At 43.5% G+C, this 16944-nt stretch overlaps 1 long non-coding RNA gene across 2 annotated transcripts; it reads right to left on the reverse strand.

Annotated features, from left to right (window-relative positions):
- Positions 1-1478: 1478 nt before the first annotated feature.
- LOC129544167 (uncharacterized) lies at positions 1479-6438 on the reverse strand. 2 transcript variants are annotated; one of them, XR_016038857.1, is made up of 4 exons: positions 6085-6438; positions 5908-5955; positions 5224-5347; positions 1479-1718 (listed from the first exon to the last, which is right to left on the reverse strand). It is a non-coding gene; the product is annotated as an uncharacterized LOC129544167 (long non-coding RNA). The 2 variants fall into 2 exon arrangements; XR_016038858.1 differs by having other exon boundaries at positions 1479-1721.
- Positions 6439-16944: the final 10506 nt, after the last annotated feature.

The following is a 16944-nucleotide window of genomic DNA, read 5'->3' on the forward strand; positions in this document are numbered from 1 at the left end:
TTTGTTTCTTTTGCATTTATCTCTGCCCTAATTTTTACGATTTCTTTCCTTCTACTGACCCTGGGGTTCTTCATTTCTTCCTTTTCTAGTTGCTTTAGATGTAGAGTTAGGTTATTTAGTTGACTTTTTTCTTGTTTCTTGATGTGTGCCTGTATTGCTATGAACTTCCCCCTTAGCACTGCTTTTACAGTGTCCCAGAGGTCTTGGGTTGTTGTGTTTTCATTTTCATTCATTTCTATGCATATTTTGATTTCTCTTTTGATTTCTTCTATGATTTGTTCATTATTCAGCAGAGTGTGGTTCAGCCTCCTGTATTTTCTTATTTTCTGCATTCTCTGTGTTCTGGCATCCAGTGCTTTGCTGTGGCAGCTGAGGGGATGGGGAGACCGCCCTCCCAGGGCCAGCAGATTCTTAGAGATAACACACACATGCACCTTTCAGAGACACATCAACTAACCCAAAGTCCACATCCCAGTGGCCTCCTTTCTCAAGCTTTTATACTTCAAGCTGATATTCCTCCACCCTTATCAACCCGGGGCCGGGAATGATTCCCACCCTTTATGGTGAGCAGGGGCTTCCCTGGTGGCTCAGTTGGTAAAGAATCTGCCAATGCAGGAGACACAGGTTCAATCCCTGGGTCTAAAAGATCCCCTGGAGAGGAAAATGACAATCCACTTCAGTATTCTTGCCTGGAAAATTCCATGGACAGAGGAGCCTGGCAGGCTACAGCCCATGATGTCACAAAAAGTAGGACATGACCGAAGCGACTTTGCACGCACACATTGGTAATTTATAATATTATATTAGTTTTACATGCACAAACTAATGATTCAATATGCTCAGAGAATATGCTGAAAATGATCTTAAAATTTTCCCATCTTTAACATACATATGCTTGTAATAGTTTCTAATACGTGTAAAGCATTGAAAGCTTGTCTACATATATATTTTTAATAAGACTGTGTAACAGGGGGTTTCCCTGTTGGTCCAGCAGTTGGGAGTCCACCTTGCAATACAAAGGACACTGGTTTGATGCCTGGGTTGGGAAGATCCCATGTACCACGGGTGCAGCTAAGCCACAAATATTGGCTCTGCACTCTGGGGCACACAAGCCGCAACCAGTGAACCCACATGCCATCGCCACCGAAGCCCATGCACCCAAGAGCCTGTGCTCCACAACAAGAGGAGCCACCACAACAAGACAGAAGCCCTCGCTCTCTGCAACTAGAAAAAGCCCACAGCAGCAGAGGGCCGGCTCAGCCCAAAATAAATGAACAAATAAATTGAGTAACAAGGGGAAACTCATGGGCATTTTCTCCCACTTAATTTTTTTTTTTTTTAATTTTCACGCTCCGCTATTTTACCACTAAATATGGTGATTTGTGACTGTGAGCTCACGTTCCTTGCAAGTGCATTCATGGAAACGAAAGGGAAGGAAGAGAGGGAGAGGAAAAACGATGAACACAGCTTAGCTTGGGAGAGCAGTGTATTAAGACTTCATGGGAGGCAGAAGCGGTTCAGCGGGTGACGTTCGGAATACAGCGAGCAGGACAGGAGTGTGCCCTCTGCTGGTAGCTGCTGAGTGGTGCAGAGAATAGCAAGTCCGGATGGAGCCGCAGGCAGCCTCCTTCAGCACGTTGTGTTGACTTGTCTCCTAGAACAAGAAGGTCCTTCTCTTTTGCAGGCAATGTGATGGCAAGATACGGTAGAAACAGGAACTGCTGGGCATATGACAAGAGATTGCTGTTTGATTGTGGGAAATAAGAATTAACTGACTTTCCTCCACCCTCCTCGACCCCAACAAAAAGCTGAAAACTTGGAAATATTTGTGGCCTGGGAGTGAACAGATTCACAGAACACAGGCTGGACGTGGGCAATAAAGCACTTCAGTCGTGTCCAACTTTGCATGACCCTGTGGACTGTGGCCCGCCAGGCTCCGCTGTCTATGGGATTCTTCAGGCAAAATACTAGAGAGGATGGTCAAAAGGGAATCTTATGAGAAGATCTTCCCGACCCAGGGATGGACCCTGCGTCTCTTAAGTCTCCTGCATTGGCAGGTGGGTTCTTTGTGCCACCTGGGGACACAGGACATTCAGTGCTAAAACCTGGACCATCTGAGCAAACCAAAAGTGTTCGTCACCCTGTTCTTACTGTCCCTGTCTTTCTGGGAATAAAAATAACAATAGATGGCATTTATTGAGCACTTTCTTTGTGCTCTGTGTCGCTGATGTCATAATCCTCATACCAACTTAGGAGGGATGTATTTCTGAGATAACACAATTTATGAGCCTAGAAGAGTTCACAGATTTTTGTCCCCCGCCCCACTAAAGAAAAGTCTATAAAGACAGGTCTACTCACAGCACCCCGCTGCCATCCCTCTGGGTGAGTGTCCCATCACTCACACTGGTTATTTCTAATGTTTCTGACTTTGCAAACTTAATGCCACCCCCCTTTTTTCTCTATGATTAATTACAGTGGATTCCTCCCTCCACCCATACTGGAATTTGCCTTTTGAATTTCAGGAAGCCTCACAAAAGATCAAAAACCTTTAAAATATGGTATCTTTTAGTAATTTTGACAATGAGATAGAAAACAAAGTTTGGAAGAATTCTTACAGAGAAGTCAGCCCTTCTCCGTCCCCCTCCCTGCCACCCGCCGCAGGGGTGAGAACAGGCTTCTGCCCCCAAACATTTGTAGACTCCCCCAGATAGTGTTTCTCTCAACTTTCTTTCTCATGTTCTAAGCTTTATGTCAGAAAGGAGACTTTAACATGTATTTACATCTGAAAAAAATTCAAAATGCCTAAGATTCTGGCAGACAAAGTTAGAGATAATAATTACTTATAGACAAAATTGTTTACTTAATTTTTATGGCTAGTTGTTAAGTATTTGGAAGAATCTTTTTTTTTTTGAAGAATCTTTGACAACACTCTAAGTGTGCCCTGGAATGAAGATATTTTCCAAAAGAGGTAGATATTGATGTCTTTAAGTCTAAAAAAAAAAATCCAGTTTAAAACTTCTTTGACTGATATAAGTGGTTCCCTTTAAATTGCTGGGGTCTAGGGGATGGTCAGAGGGAGGTCAAGAGGGAGGGGATGTATGTACAATAATGACGGATTCAGGTTGTTGTACGGCAGAAACCAACACAATACTGTAAAGCAGTTATCCTCCAATTAAAAATAAATAAATGTAATAAAACAATTGCTGGATTTTTTTTTTTGGCCTCACCCCAAAGCTTTAAAAGACGCTTACTCCTTGGAAGGAAAAGTATGACCAACCTAGATAGCATATTAAAAAGCAGAGACATTACTTTGCCAACCAAGGTCTATCCAGTCAAGGCTATGGTTTTTACAGTGGTCATGTATGGATGTGAGAGTTGGACTGTGAAGAAAGCTGATCGCCAAAGAATTGATGCTTTTGAACTGTGGTGCTGGAGAAGACTCTTGAGAGTCCCTTGGACTGCAAGGAGATCCAACAAGTCCATTCTAAAGGAGATTGATCCTGGGTGTTCATTGGAAGGACTGATGCTGGGGCTGAAACTCCAATACTTTGGCCACCTCATGCAACGAGTTGACTCACTGGAAAAGACTCTGATGCTGGGAAGGATTGGAGGTGGGAGGAGAAGGGGGTGACAGAGAATGAGATGGCTGGATGGCATCACCAACTTGATGGACATGAGTTTGAGTGAACTCCAGGAGTTGGTGATGGACAGGGAGGCCTGGCGTGCTGTGATTCATGGGGTCGTGGAGAGTCGGACACGACTGAGCGACTGAACTGAACTGAACTGACCAGGGATTGAACCTGGGCCCACGGCAGTGAGAGAACCAAGTGCCAACCACTAGACCACCAGGGAATCCCCTGGGTTTCCATTTTAAATGTAGAACCAGGCACGTCTTTTCTGAGAATTCAACTCACAGCTTGATGAAGAAAAACATGATGTACTAAGAAAGGAGGTTATCAGACAACTTTTTTGTTTTCAAGGAGAGCTGTTTCCCCTAAACACATAAAACTAACTTCCAAGTGAAGCTGGACTTGAATTGAGATCAGGGAGCACAGAAGAACTTGCAGAAATCTGACATTCCAGGACTCTCCTCATTTGGGACAAATGCATCTATTGTTACTTCCCTCCCTCCCTCTCTCTTACTCTTTCCATCTTCTTATCTGTTTTTTCTGCTCCTTTCTTGCTTTCATTTCTGAATTTAGGCGCAGAAGGTCGGGTTCCTCATGCCCCTCGGTTTATGACATAGCATCCCGTTTGCCTGGTGAAGCTGCCCTCTTGTGTAATTGAGTCCTTTCACCCCTTGTCATTTCCATGTTCCTGTCTTCCATCAAGAAACCACTGTCCTCTAGTGTATACTGTGCCTTCTTTTGTTCTGTATTCTTTTAAAAAGGTACATTAGTTTGGTATGCGGGCTTTAATTGACTCACTAAAATGGTGTATAAAATATCTTATTCTGTTGCTTTTCATCTGTTGACACTTTGAAGACTCTTCCGTGTTGCTCAGAGGACAGCTAATGACTAATCTAAGTCACAGTGTCAAAATAAAGATAACTTACTTTCAAATGGCTCAGAAAAAAAAAAAAGCAAAGGTGAATCTGGATGAAGGTGTCTGCGTTTTCTTTGTACTATACACAGCTTCTCTGGTTTAAAATTTTCAAAATAAAATGTTGGGGGAGAAAAAAGAGGAAATCATAGAAACATTAACAACGCACATTGAAAACTGAGTGTGAAAAGGCCTGCTTGTCCTCAGAAACGACCGTCAGTCTCCCAGGGCAGGAGTGGAGATGGCATCTGGTGATTTTTGAACTGTGGTGTTGGAGAAGACTCTTGAGAGTCCCTTGGACTGCAAGGAGATCCAACCAGTCCATCCTAAAGGAAATCAGTCCTGAATATTCATTGGAAGGACTGATGCTGAAGCTGAAACCCCAATACTTTGGCCACCTCATGCGAAAAACTGACCCTAATGCTGGGAAAGATTGAAGGCAGGAGGAGAAGGGGACGACAGAGGATGACATGGCTGGATGGCATCACCGACTCAATGGACATGAGTTTGAGTGAACTCCAGGAGTTGGTGATGGACAGGGAGGCCTGGTGTGCTGTGATTCATGGGGTCGCAGATAGTCGGACACAACTGAGCGACTGAACTGAACTGCTCACAGTTTGCTCTCTCCCCTCCCCAATCTACTCCTAGTCAGTGCTATCACATAAGCAGCCTCATCTCTACCTTCTTCAAGTGAGATCCCATCTGGCTGGTAGATCAGAGATGTGTCGGGGTCCAATGAACACAGAGCAACCGAGGCAACGTCTCCTCTGATAAGCGCCGGAGCCGCAGACCAGTTGATGTTATTCTGTTAGAAAAGGAAAGAAACAACTAGAGATTTCTGTCTTCACCTCAAATAAAGCGCTGATGTGTCCCAAACTGGGCTTCCCTAGTGGCTCAGCAGTGAAGAATCACAAAGAGTCTGACACAACTGAGCAATTGAGCGTGCATGCACGAGTCCCAAATACAGCAGGTGCAGTGTTGATCCCGACAGGTGCCTCCTTTGGCCACCAGGTGGCGCCATACACCAGTAAGAGGCCATGGCTACCGCGGCACAGGCTCTGCTGCAGGCTTGCATCCCAGGAAGGGCTGGTGAGCCAGGAAGGGACACGGAAAAAGGAACCTTAGGAAGTGAGCGAAGGCTAGGAACGTGGAGGCCGTGCAGACTAGAAGCAGGAAATGTAGGCTCTGGGATCAAATGGCTTGCTTCGGAGTCGCTGCTCCCCCACCTTCCTAGCCCCTGGCATTGGCCATCTTAGTTTTAGATTCTCCTTGAAAAAGTGAGAAGACCTGCTCTGGGTAGGTCATTCAGTGAGAAGAAAAATGGAATAATATCGTGGAGCACCAAGTACAGCATCCAGAACTTACCAAGCACACAGCACTCATCTGGGGCTGCAACATAGTAGAAAATCAAGACTGCATTATCGTTGTTAAGGGGAAAACACTAATGAGACTGCTTACACAAAGGATTTTTATATCGGTTATCTCTGATATTTCTCATTTTGCAAAAAGGGGAAACGAGAGCCTAATCCACTGAAAGGATACATGCACAGTTAGTTGCTCAGTCGTGTCCAACTCTTTGCGACCCCATGGACTGGAGCCCGCCAGGCTCCTCTGTCCACGGAGTTCTCCAGGCAAGAATACTGCAGCGGGTAGCCATTTCCTTCTCCAGGAGATCTTCCCGACCAAGGGATCGATTCCCACATCTTCTGCATCTCCCACCCTGCAGGTAGATTCTTGACTGAGAAGGGCAGACAGGATGAAAAGGTTGGATGGCATCACCGACTCCCTGAACATGAGTCTGAGCAAACTCCAAGAGATAATGAAGGACAAGGAAGCCTGGCGTGCTGCCGTCCATGGGGTTGCAAAGAGTCAGACATGACGGAGCGACTGAACAATAACAAGCTCTTGAAAGTTCCCCCTCCCCTCCCTCCTCTCTGCCTCCTTCCAGCCTCAGCACACAGCTGGGAAAGCGCTGCCGGGGGGGGGCTGCTTTATTTCCCAGGAGCAGACCCCGGTTCCTGAAGACTGGGTTTCACTCCCCTCTCCCCAGCCAAGGTGCTACTGATTAATCTCTTTTTTAAAAGAGTAAAGAATTGTTGAGGGAGGGGGGTGTCTTGCGTTATCTGTTTAATGATTTGTTTGTTTTGAAGAAGAGGGAAGAAAAGAACTAAGAAAGTTCATGAGTAATACCTGGCACAACACTATTTTTTCTTTTCTTTCCTTCTTTCTATATGTATATAAAAGCAAATACGCAATCGCCTTCACAGCATGGATCATTAATAGATCCCTTTCCCATTTTATTTTATTTTTTATTTATTTATTTTTTTTTTAGGTAATTTATTTTTTATTGGAGGCAAATTATTTTACAATATTATATTGGTTGGTTTTGCCATACATTGATATGAATTTGCCCCGGGTTTACATAAGTTCCCCCTCCTGAACCCCCCTCCCACCTCCCTCCTCCCTTTATCCTCCCTCTGGGTCATCCCCGCATGCCAGCCCCGAGCATCCTATAACATGCATTGACCCTGAACTAGTGATTCGTTTCACATATGACAACATACGTGTTTCAATGCCATTCTCCCAAATCATCCCACCCTCACCCTCTCCCATAGAGTCCCAAATACTGTTCTATACATCTGTGTCTCTTTTGCTGTCTCATATACAGGGTTATCATTTGCATCTTTCTAAATTCCATATATATGTGTTAGTATACTGTATTGGTGTTTTTCTTTCTGGCTTACTTCACTCTGTATAATAGGCTCCAGTTTCATCCACCTCATTAGAACTGATTCAAATGCATTCTTTTTAATGGCTGAATAATACTCCATTGTGTATATGTACCAAAGCTTTCTTATCCATTCGTCTGCAGATGGACATCTAGGTTGCTTCCATGTCCTGGCTATTATAAACAGTGCTGCAATGAACATTGGACTACACGTATCTCTTACAATTCTGGTTTCCTCGGTGTGTATGCCCAGGAGTGCGATTGCTGGATCATATGGAAGTTCTATTTCCAATTTTTTGAGGAATCTCCACACTGTTCTCCATAGTGGCTGTACTAGTTTGCATTCCCACCAACAGTGTAAGAGGGTTCCTTTTTCTCCACATCCTCTCCAGCATTTATTGCATGTAGACTTTTGGATAGCAGCCATTCTGACTGGTGTGAAATGGTATCTCATTGTGGTTTTGATTTGCATCTCTCTGATTATGAGGGATGTTGAGCATTTTTTCATGTGTTTGTTAGCCATCTGTATGTCTTCTTTGGAGAAATGTCTGTTTAGTTCTTTGGCCCATTTTTTGATTGGGTCATTTATTTTTATGGAATTGAGCTGCAGGAGCTGCTTGTATAATTTGGAGATTAATCCTTTATCAGTTGTTTCATTTGCTATTATTTTCTCCCATTCTGAAGTCTGTCTTTTCACCTTACTTAGAGTTTCCTTTGCTGTGCAGAAGCTTTTGATTTTAATTAGGTCCCATTTGTTTATTTTTGCTTTTATTTCCAATATTCTGGGAGGTGGGTCATGGAGGATCCTGCTGTGATTTATGTCGGAGAGTGTTTTTCCTACATTCTCCTCTAGGAGTTTTATAGAATCTGGTCTTACATTTAGCTCTCTAATCCATTTTGAGTTTATTTTTGTGTATGGTGTTAGGAAGTGTTCTAGTTTCATTCTTTTACAAGTGGCTGACCAGTTTTCCCAGCACCACTTGTTAAAGAGACTGTCTTTTCTCCATTTTATATTCTTGCCTCCTTTGTCAAAGATGAGGTGTCCATAGATGCGTGGATTTATCTCTGGGCTTTCTATTTTGTTCCATTGATCTATATTTCTGTCTTTATGCCAGTACCATACTGTCTTGATGACTGTGGCTTGTAGTAGAGCCTGAAGTCCGGCAGGTTAATTCCCCCAGTTCCATTTTTCTTCCTCAAGATTGCTTTGGCTATTCGAGGTTTTTTGTATTTCCATACAAATTGTGAGATTATTTGTTCTAGTTCTGTGAAAAATATCCTTGGTAGCTTGATAGGGATTGCATTGAATGTATAAATTACTTTGGGTAGTATACTCATTTTTACAATATTTATTCTTCCAATCCATGAACATGGTATATTTCTCCATCTATTAGTGTCCTCTCTGATTGCTTTCAGTAGTGTTTTATAGTTTTCTATGTACAAGTCTTTTGTTTCCTTAGGTAGATATATTCCTAAGTATTTAATTCTTTTCATTGCAACAGTGAATAGAATAGTTTCCTTAATTTCTCTTTCTATTTTCTCATTATTAGTGTATAGGAATGCAAGGGATTTCTGTGTGTTGATTTTATATCCTGCAACGTTACTGTAATCATTGATTAGCTCTAGTAGTTTTCTGGTAGAGTCTCTAGGGTTTTCTGTGTAGAGGATCATGTCATCAGCGAACAGTGAAAGTTTTACTTCTTCTTTTCCAATTTGTATTCCTTTTATGTCTTTTTCTGCTCCGATTGCTGTGGCCAAAACTTCCAGAACTATGTTGAATAGTAGTGGTGAGAGTGGGCACCCTTGTCTTGTTCCTGACTTTAGGGGAAATGCTTTCAGTTTTTCACCATTGAGGATAATGTTTGCTGTGGGTTTGTCATATATAGCTTTTATTATGTTGAGGTATGTCCCTTCTATTCCCACTTTCTGGAGGGTTTTTATCATAAATGGATGTTGAATTTTGTCGAAGGCTTTCTCTGCATCTATTGAGATAATCATATGATTTTTATTTTTCAGTTTGTTAATGTGGTGTATTACGTTGACTGATTTGTGGATATTGAAGAATCCTTGCATTCCTGGGATAAAGCCCACTTGGTCATGATGTATGATCTTCTTAATATGCTGTTGGATTCTGATTGCTAGAATTTTGTTAAGGATTTTTGCATCTATGTTCATCAGTGATATTGGCCTGTAGTTTTCTTTTTTGTGGGGTCTTTACCAGGTTTTGGGATTAGGGTGATGGTGGCCTCATAGAATGAGTTTGGAAGTTTCCCTTCCTCAGCAATTTTCTGGAAGAGTTTGAGTAGAATAGGTGTTAGCTCTTCTCTAAATTTTTGGTAGAATTCAGCTGTGAAGCCGTCTGGACCTGGGCTTTTGTTTGCTGGGAGATTTTTGATTACAGTTTCAATTTCCGTGCTTGTGATGGGTCTGTTCAGATTTTCTATTTCTTCCTGGTTCAGTTTTGGAAAGTTGTATTTTTCTAGGAATTTGTCCATTTCTTCCAGGTTATTCATTTTATTGCCATATAATTGCTGATAGTATTCTCTAATAATCCTTTGTATTTCTGTGTTGTCAGTTGTGATCTCTCCATTTTCATTTCTAATTTTATGGATTTGGTTCTTCTCCCTTTGTTTCTTGATAAGTCTGGCTAGCGGTTTGTCAATTTTATTTACCTTCTCAAAGAACCAGCTTTTGGCTTTGTTGATTTTTGCTATAGTCTCTTTTGTTTCTTTTGCATTTATCTCTGCCCTAATTTTTACAATTTCTTTCCTTCTACTGACCCTGGGGTTCTTCATCTCTTCCTTTTCTAGTTGCTTTAGATGTAGAGTTAGGTTATTTAGTTGACTTTTTTCTTGTTTCTTGAGGTGTGCCTGTATTGCTATGAACTTCCCCCTTAGCACTGCTTTTACAGTGTCCCAGAGGTTTTGGGTTGTTGTGTTTTCATTTTCATTCATTTCTATGCATATTTTGATTTCTCTTTTGATTTCTTCTATGATTTGTTCATTGTTCAGCAGCGTGTTGTTCAGCCTCCATATGTTGGCATGTTTAATAGTTTTTCTCCCATAATTGAGATCTAATTTTACTGCATTGTGGTCAGAAAAGATGCATGGAATGATTTCAACTTTTTTGAATTTACCAAGGCTAGATTTATGGCCCAGGATGTGATCTATCCTGGAAAAGGTTCCATGTGCACTTGAGAAAAAGGTGAAATTCATTGTTTGGGGGTGAAATGTCCTATAGATATCAATTAGGTTTAACTGGTCTATTGTATCATTTAAAGATTGTGTTTCCTTGTTAATTTTCTGTTTAGTTGATCTATCCATAGATGTAAGTGGGGTATTAAAATCTCCCACTATTATTGCATTATTGTTAATTTCCCCTTTCATACTTGTTAGTAATTGTCTTACATATTGCAGTGCTCCTATGTTGGGTGCATAAATATTTATAATTGTTATATCTTCATCTTGGATTGATCCTTTGATCATTATGTAGTTTCCTTCTTTGTCTCTTTTCACAGCCTTTGTTTTAAAGTCTATTTTATCTGATATGAGTATTGCTACTCCTGCTTTCTTTTGGTCTCTATTTGCGTGGAATATCTTTTTCCAGCCCTTCACTTTCAGCCTGTATGTGTCCCTCGTTTTGAGGTGGGTCTCTTGCAGACAACATATATGGGGGTCTTGTTTTTGTATCCATTCAGCCAGCCTTTGTCTTTTGGTTGGGGCATTCAACCCATTTACGTTTAAGGTAATTATTGATAAGTACGATCCCGTAGCCATTTTCTTTATTGCTTTGGGTTCGAGTTTATACACCCTTTCTGTGTTTCCTGTCTAGAAAAGATCCTTTAGCATTTGTTGGAGAGCTGGTTTGGTAATGCTGAATTCTCTCAGCTTTTGCTTGTCTGTAAAGCTTTTGATTTCTCCTTCATATTTGAATGAGATCCTTGCTGGGTACAGTAGTCTGGGCTGTAGGTTATTTTCTTCCATCACTTTAAGTATGTCTTGCCATTCCCTCCTGGCCTGAAGAGTTTCTGTTGAAAGATCAGCTGTTATCCTTATGGGAATCCCCTTGTGTGTTATTTGCTGTTTTTCCCTTGCTGCTTTTAATATTTGTTCTTTGTGTTTGATCTTTGTTAATTTGATTAATATGTGTCTTGGAGTATTTCGCCTTGGGTTTATCCTGTTGGGGACTCTCTGGGTTTCTTGGACTTGGGTGATTATTTCTTTCCCTATTTTAGGGAAGTTTTCAACTATTATCTCCTCAAGTATTCTTTCATGGTCTTTCTTCTTGTCTTCTTCTTCTGGGATTCCTATGATTCGAATGTTGGAGCGTTTAACATTGTCCCAGAGGTCTCTAATATTGTTCTCATTTCTTTTAATTTGTTTTTCTTTTTTCCTCTCTGTTTCATTTATTTCTACAATTCTATCTTCTAGCTCGCTTATCCTGTCTTCTGCCTTTGTTATTCTACTGTTTGTTCCCTCCAGAGTGTTTCTGATCTCATCTATTGTATTATTCATTGTATATTGACTCTTTTTTATTTCCTCTAAGTCCTTATTAAACCTTTCTTCCATCTTCTCAATCCTTTTCTCCAGGTTATTTATCTGTAACTCCATTTTGCTTTCAAGATTTTGAATCATTTTCACCACCAAAATTCGAAATTCTTTTTCATGTAGATTCCCTATATCTTCCTCTTTTGTTTGTGCTGGTGGGCATTTATCTTGTCCCTTTACTTGCTGGGTATTTCTCTGCTTCTTCATCTTGCTTATAATGCTTTGCTTGGGGTGGCCTTTCCCTCTTCTGGCCGTTTGTGGGGTTCTCTTTATTATGTAGTTTCCTTGCTGTGTGTGTGGTTGGACAGGTGACTTGTCAAGGTTCCCTGGTTATGGAAGCCTGTGTCGGTGTTCTGGTGGGTGGAGCTGGATTTGTTCTCTCTGGAGTGCAATGAAGTGTCCAGTAATGAGTTATGAGATGTCAGTGGGTTTGGAGTGACTTTGGGCAGCCTGTATATTGAAGCTCAGGGCTAGTTTCCTGTGTTACTGGAGAATTAGCGTGGTATGTGTTGCTCTGGAACTTGTTGACCCTTGGGTTTAGTGTAGGTATGGAGACGTTTGATGAGCTCCTATCGATTAATGTTCCCTGGAGTCAGGACTTCTCTGGTGTTCTCAGGATTCGGGCTTAAGCCTCTTGCCTCTGGTTTTTCGTCTTATTCTTGGAGTAGTCTCTAGACGTCTCTATCTGTCATTTCCAAGGTGGTTCCCTCTGTTTTAGCTTCTGTCTGCTGGTCTCTTCAGTGTCTAATTTCCGCCCTGATACTAGGGGGTGGGTGGACACTTTTTAAGGCTCAGTTGTTCAGTCCTGTTCTGGGAAGGGAGGAACGCTGCAGTCGAATATCTCTGGCGTCTGTGGGGAGTGCTCGCAGCGTCTCGGCCACACTGGGTTTGCCCCCGCTCACAGCACATATGCTGTCCCAGTCTATACTGCACAGGCTCTAGGTTGCTCTGCCGGGAACTGTCCGAGGCCGGCACCGGGTTGTATGCACTTCCCAGGTCTGAGCGGCTCAAGTTCAGGTTCTTGGGTACTCCACAAAGGCGCAGACTTGGTTGGGCCTGCGTTTTGTGCCTTCCCCGGTCTGAGCAGCTCAGGGGACCAGGTGTTTGGCGGGTGCGGTCTCTGCGACTTATCGCCTCCCCAGTCCCCACCACTCAGTTTTCTGGGTGTACAACCGGCGCACCTTCTCAGGGGGATATCGACCGGCCCGAGCCCAAGAAGCCCTGATTAGCAACAAGCCTGTCTACAGTTTGTATCAGATGCCTTTCTGGGGCCGCGGTTGCCCGCTCCGGCTCTGGCTGCGCTCCCTGCCTGTCTCGGCGGGGGATGGGGGATGGGCCGACCGCAGCCGGCTCGCTCTGCTCAGTCCTTTATTCTGTGAGCGGGGGTGGCCGAGTCATAGGTTAGAGCTTTCCGCCTTTTCGTGGGGAAGCTATCCCACAGTCTGCTTTGCTCTCCCCAGTTCTCTCAAATTGTTCTAGCGGCATTCAAGCCCAGTCCTCTCTCTAAGCAGTTCAGCCGGCTCCTCCCTGCCCGGCCCCCGCTGCTAATGGCGTATGCAGGCGTATGCGCTGCTTCTCCGCTGGGAGTTACCGTTTGGCGGGTAGTCTGTGGGTTTTAAAAAAATCTTAAAAAAAAAAAAGAGGGTTATGTGGCCCTCTGAGCTTCCAAGGCTCGCCACAGATTCGTCAGTGAGAATGTTTCCTGGTGTTTGGAAACTTCTCTCTTTTTAAAGCCTCCCTTCCCGGGACGGAGCTCCGTCCTTACTTCTTTTGTCTCGCTTTTTATCTTTTATGTTTTTTCCTACCTCCTTTCGAAGACAATGAGCTGCTTTTCTGGGTGCCTGACGTCCTCTGCCAGCATTCAGAAGTTGTTCTGTGGACTTTACTCGCTTTCAAATGTTCTTTTGATGAATTTGTGGGGGAGAGAGTGGTCTCGCCGTCCTATTCCTCCGCCATCTTGTTCCTTTCTCCCCCTTTCCCATTTTAAAATTAAGTTTTCAATGCTTTAGTGCACCATTAACAATGGAACAATTGGGCAGAGATAAAGATTTTTAGGAAAGCTAATGATTGACATTCTGCTATGTTATTCATTTTGAATTAAGCTGTGGTTTTGGAAAGACTGTTTTGTTCCTTCAAAGATAAAAAGGTAGGGGACTTTTCTAGTGGTTCAGTGGTTAAGACTCCACACTTCCACTTCTAGGGGCATGGGCTGATCCCTGGTCAGGGAATTAGGATCCCACATACCTCCAGGTATGGCCAGAAAAAATAAAAGTAACAATGTTTATATTTCAAGATGTTTATCCAGGGTAAGTTCAGTTGATCAGTGTGTCTGACTTTTTGCGACCCCTATGGACTGCAGCACGCCAGGCCTCCCTGTCCGTCATCAACTCCAGGAGTTTACTCAAACTCATGTCCATTGAGTCTGTGATGCCATCCAACCATCTCATCCTCTGTCGTCCCCTTCTCCCACCTTCAGTCTTTTCCCAATCTTTCAAATGAGTCAATTCTTCCCATCAGGTGGCCAAAGTATTGGGATTCCAGGGTAAAGTGATGAATAAATGTTCTTGGATTTTTTTTACTCAATTAGAAATACTACAGTGCCAACTTGGATGCTAGACACTTCCTGGTGTGTCTGGCGGAGCCAGTAGAAAAGGGGTATAAAATTACAGTAATTTATATGGAAAGGAAAATAAATCTTCCCATTCCACACTTTGCCATCATCTCCAAGGGTACTCCGGGTTTTGCCCCAAAATCACCTGGAGCTCAGGGCACAGGTGGATGACAATCCCTCCGTTCTCTAGTTTGCCCTGCAGCCTGGGGGTCACCTGGAGCCAGAACCCCAAGGCCCTTTCTGGGGGGAGGTGTGTCCCCCCACCCCACCCCCCTGATCACCTGGTAAAGCCCCAGACCGCTTCCTCTCCTTCCAGTCCAGCACACCCAGAATCATCTCTCTTACAGAGTTGGTTCAATGAAAACCGCACCAGTAACAGCCAGTTGTGTGTGTGTATCTTAGTATGTGTGTGTGCACTCAAAATATGTTTTTAAAGATTAACTGAGAACCCTTGAATAAAGGAAAACTGTATTTAATCCTTCCTTCCTTCAAATCACAAATTCCAAATAATGATATTATTGTAAGGGGTTCAAATTCTGGCCAAAATAAATCTCTCAGGGTTTTCAAAATCCTCTTTCACTGGTAATGAAATAAGCCTGTTTACAGAAGGCTGTTGTCGTTCTGTGGGCCGACGGTGGCCGCCTAGATGGGTGGAGGCAACAGACAGACCGTCAAGAAACTGCAGGTAGAACGTTTGGACTTGGAAGCCGGCTGGAGGAGACGGGGGAGAGACCAGATGGCGTCACAGTATTAGTAACTACAGGGTTTGGGCAGTGCGTCTCTGGGCGTGCAGCAGGGCCCTTACTGACAGGAGGGAGATGGCTGAGAATGAGTTTCCGAGTTTCCGGGGCAAGTTCAAGGGCTCAGATGGGAACCGGAAGTGGGGAGGAGCCAGCGTCTCACTGGACCCTGTAGGCGGTGGCATCAGATGCCATGGAGAGGCCAACGCGTGAGGACCAAAAATGCCTCCTGGACGTGGAACAGGGAGGTTCCTGGTGATCTCTGCAAGCATGAGTTTTAAGGCATCGTGGAGGTGCAGCAGACCAAGGCATGTTACTGAATGACTATATCTTGAAGTAGAGTAAGAGGACGAGATTTTTTAAAGATGCTTTTCTTGGAAAAGAAGCAAAGGGCAGTAACCAAAGAGGGTTGAGCGTTTAAAAGCATTTTTTTAAAAATTATTTTTGTTTGTTTGTTTGCTTTTTGTTGAAATATGGTTGACATATAACATTGTATTAGTTTCAGAGGCTTCAGAGGCTTCCCTGATGGCTCAGTGGGAGAACTGAGAACCCGCCTGCCAGTGCAGGAGGCATAGGTTTGATCCCTGATCTAGGAAGATCCCACATTCCTCGGAGCAACTGATTCCTTGGGCCACAACTACTGAGCTCAGGAAACACAACTGAGCCCTCGTGCCTAGAGTCTGTGCTCCGCAGCGAGACAGGCCCGTGCACCAAAGTTAGAGAGTAGCCCCCACCCTCCGCAGCTACACAGAAACCCACACAGCAGCGAAGACACAGCATAGCCAAATGAATAAATAAAATTCTTTTTAAAAAAAATAAAGGAAAAAACATTAGTTTCTGGATGCAACATAATGATGTGATGTGTGTATATAAGGAAATCAGTCCTGAATATTCATGGGAAGGACTGATGCTGAAGCTGAAACTCCAATACTTTGGCCACCTGATGCAAAGAACTGACTTATTGAAAATGACCCTGATGCTGGGAAAGATTAAGGGCAAGAGGAAAAGGGGGCGACAGAGGATGAGATGGGTGGATGGCATCACCAACTCAATGGACATGAGTTTGAGTAAATTCCAGGAGTTGGTGACGGACAGGGAGGCCTGGCGTGCTGCAGTCCATGAGGTCGCAAAGAGTCGGGCACAACTGAGTGACTGAACTGAACTGAACCAACATGCCATCACACAACTTCAATATTGTTTTCTTGTAATGAGAATTTTCAAGACTAAATCTCTTCAGTTCAGTTCAGTTCAGTTCAGTCGCTCAGTCGTGTCCGACTCTCCGCGACCCCATGAATCACAGCACGCCAGGCCTCCCTGTCCATCACCAACTCCCGGAGTTCACTCAAACTCATGTCCACAGAGTCGGTGATGCCATCCAGCCATCTCATTCTCGGTCGTCCCCTTCTCCTCCCGCCCCCAACCTTTCCCAGCATCAGAGTCTTTTCCAGTGAGTCAACTCGTCTCATGAGGTGGCCAAAGTATTGCAGTTTCAGCTTTAGCATCAGTCCCTCCAATGAACATCCAGGATTGATCTCCTTTAGAATGGACTGGTTGGATCTCCTTGCAGTATAAGGGACTCTCAGGAGTCTTCTCCAACACCACAGTTCAAAAGCATCGATTCTTTGGCGATCAGCTTTCTTCACAGTCCAACTCTCACATCCATACATGACCACGGGAAAAACCATTGCCTTGACTAGACGGACCTTGGTTGGCAAAGTAATGTCTCTGCTTTTTAATATACTATCAAGGTTGGTCATAACTTTCCTTCCAAGGAGC

This window comes from Moschus berezovskii, chromosome 13 (assembly GCF_049115385.1).
Source record: "Moschus berezovskii isolate FMDL1 chromosome 13, NW_MosBer_1.0, whole genome shotgun sequence".
NCBI classification, from domain to species: Eukaryota; Metazoa; Chordata; class Mammalia; order Artiodactyla; family Moschidae; genus Moschus; species Moschus berezovskii.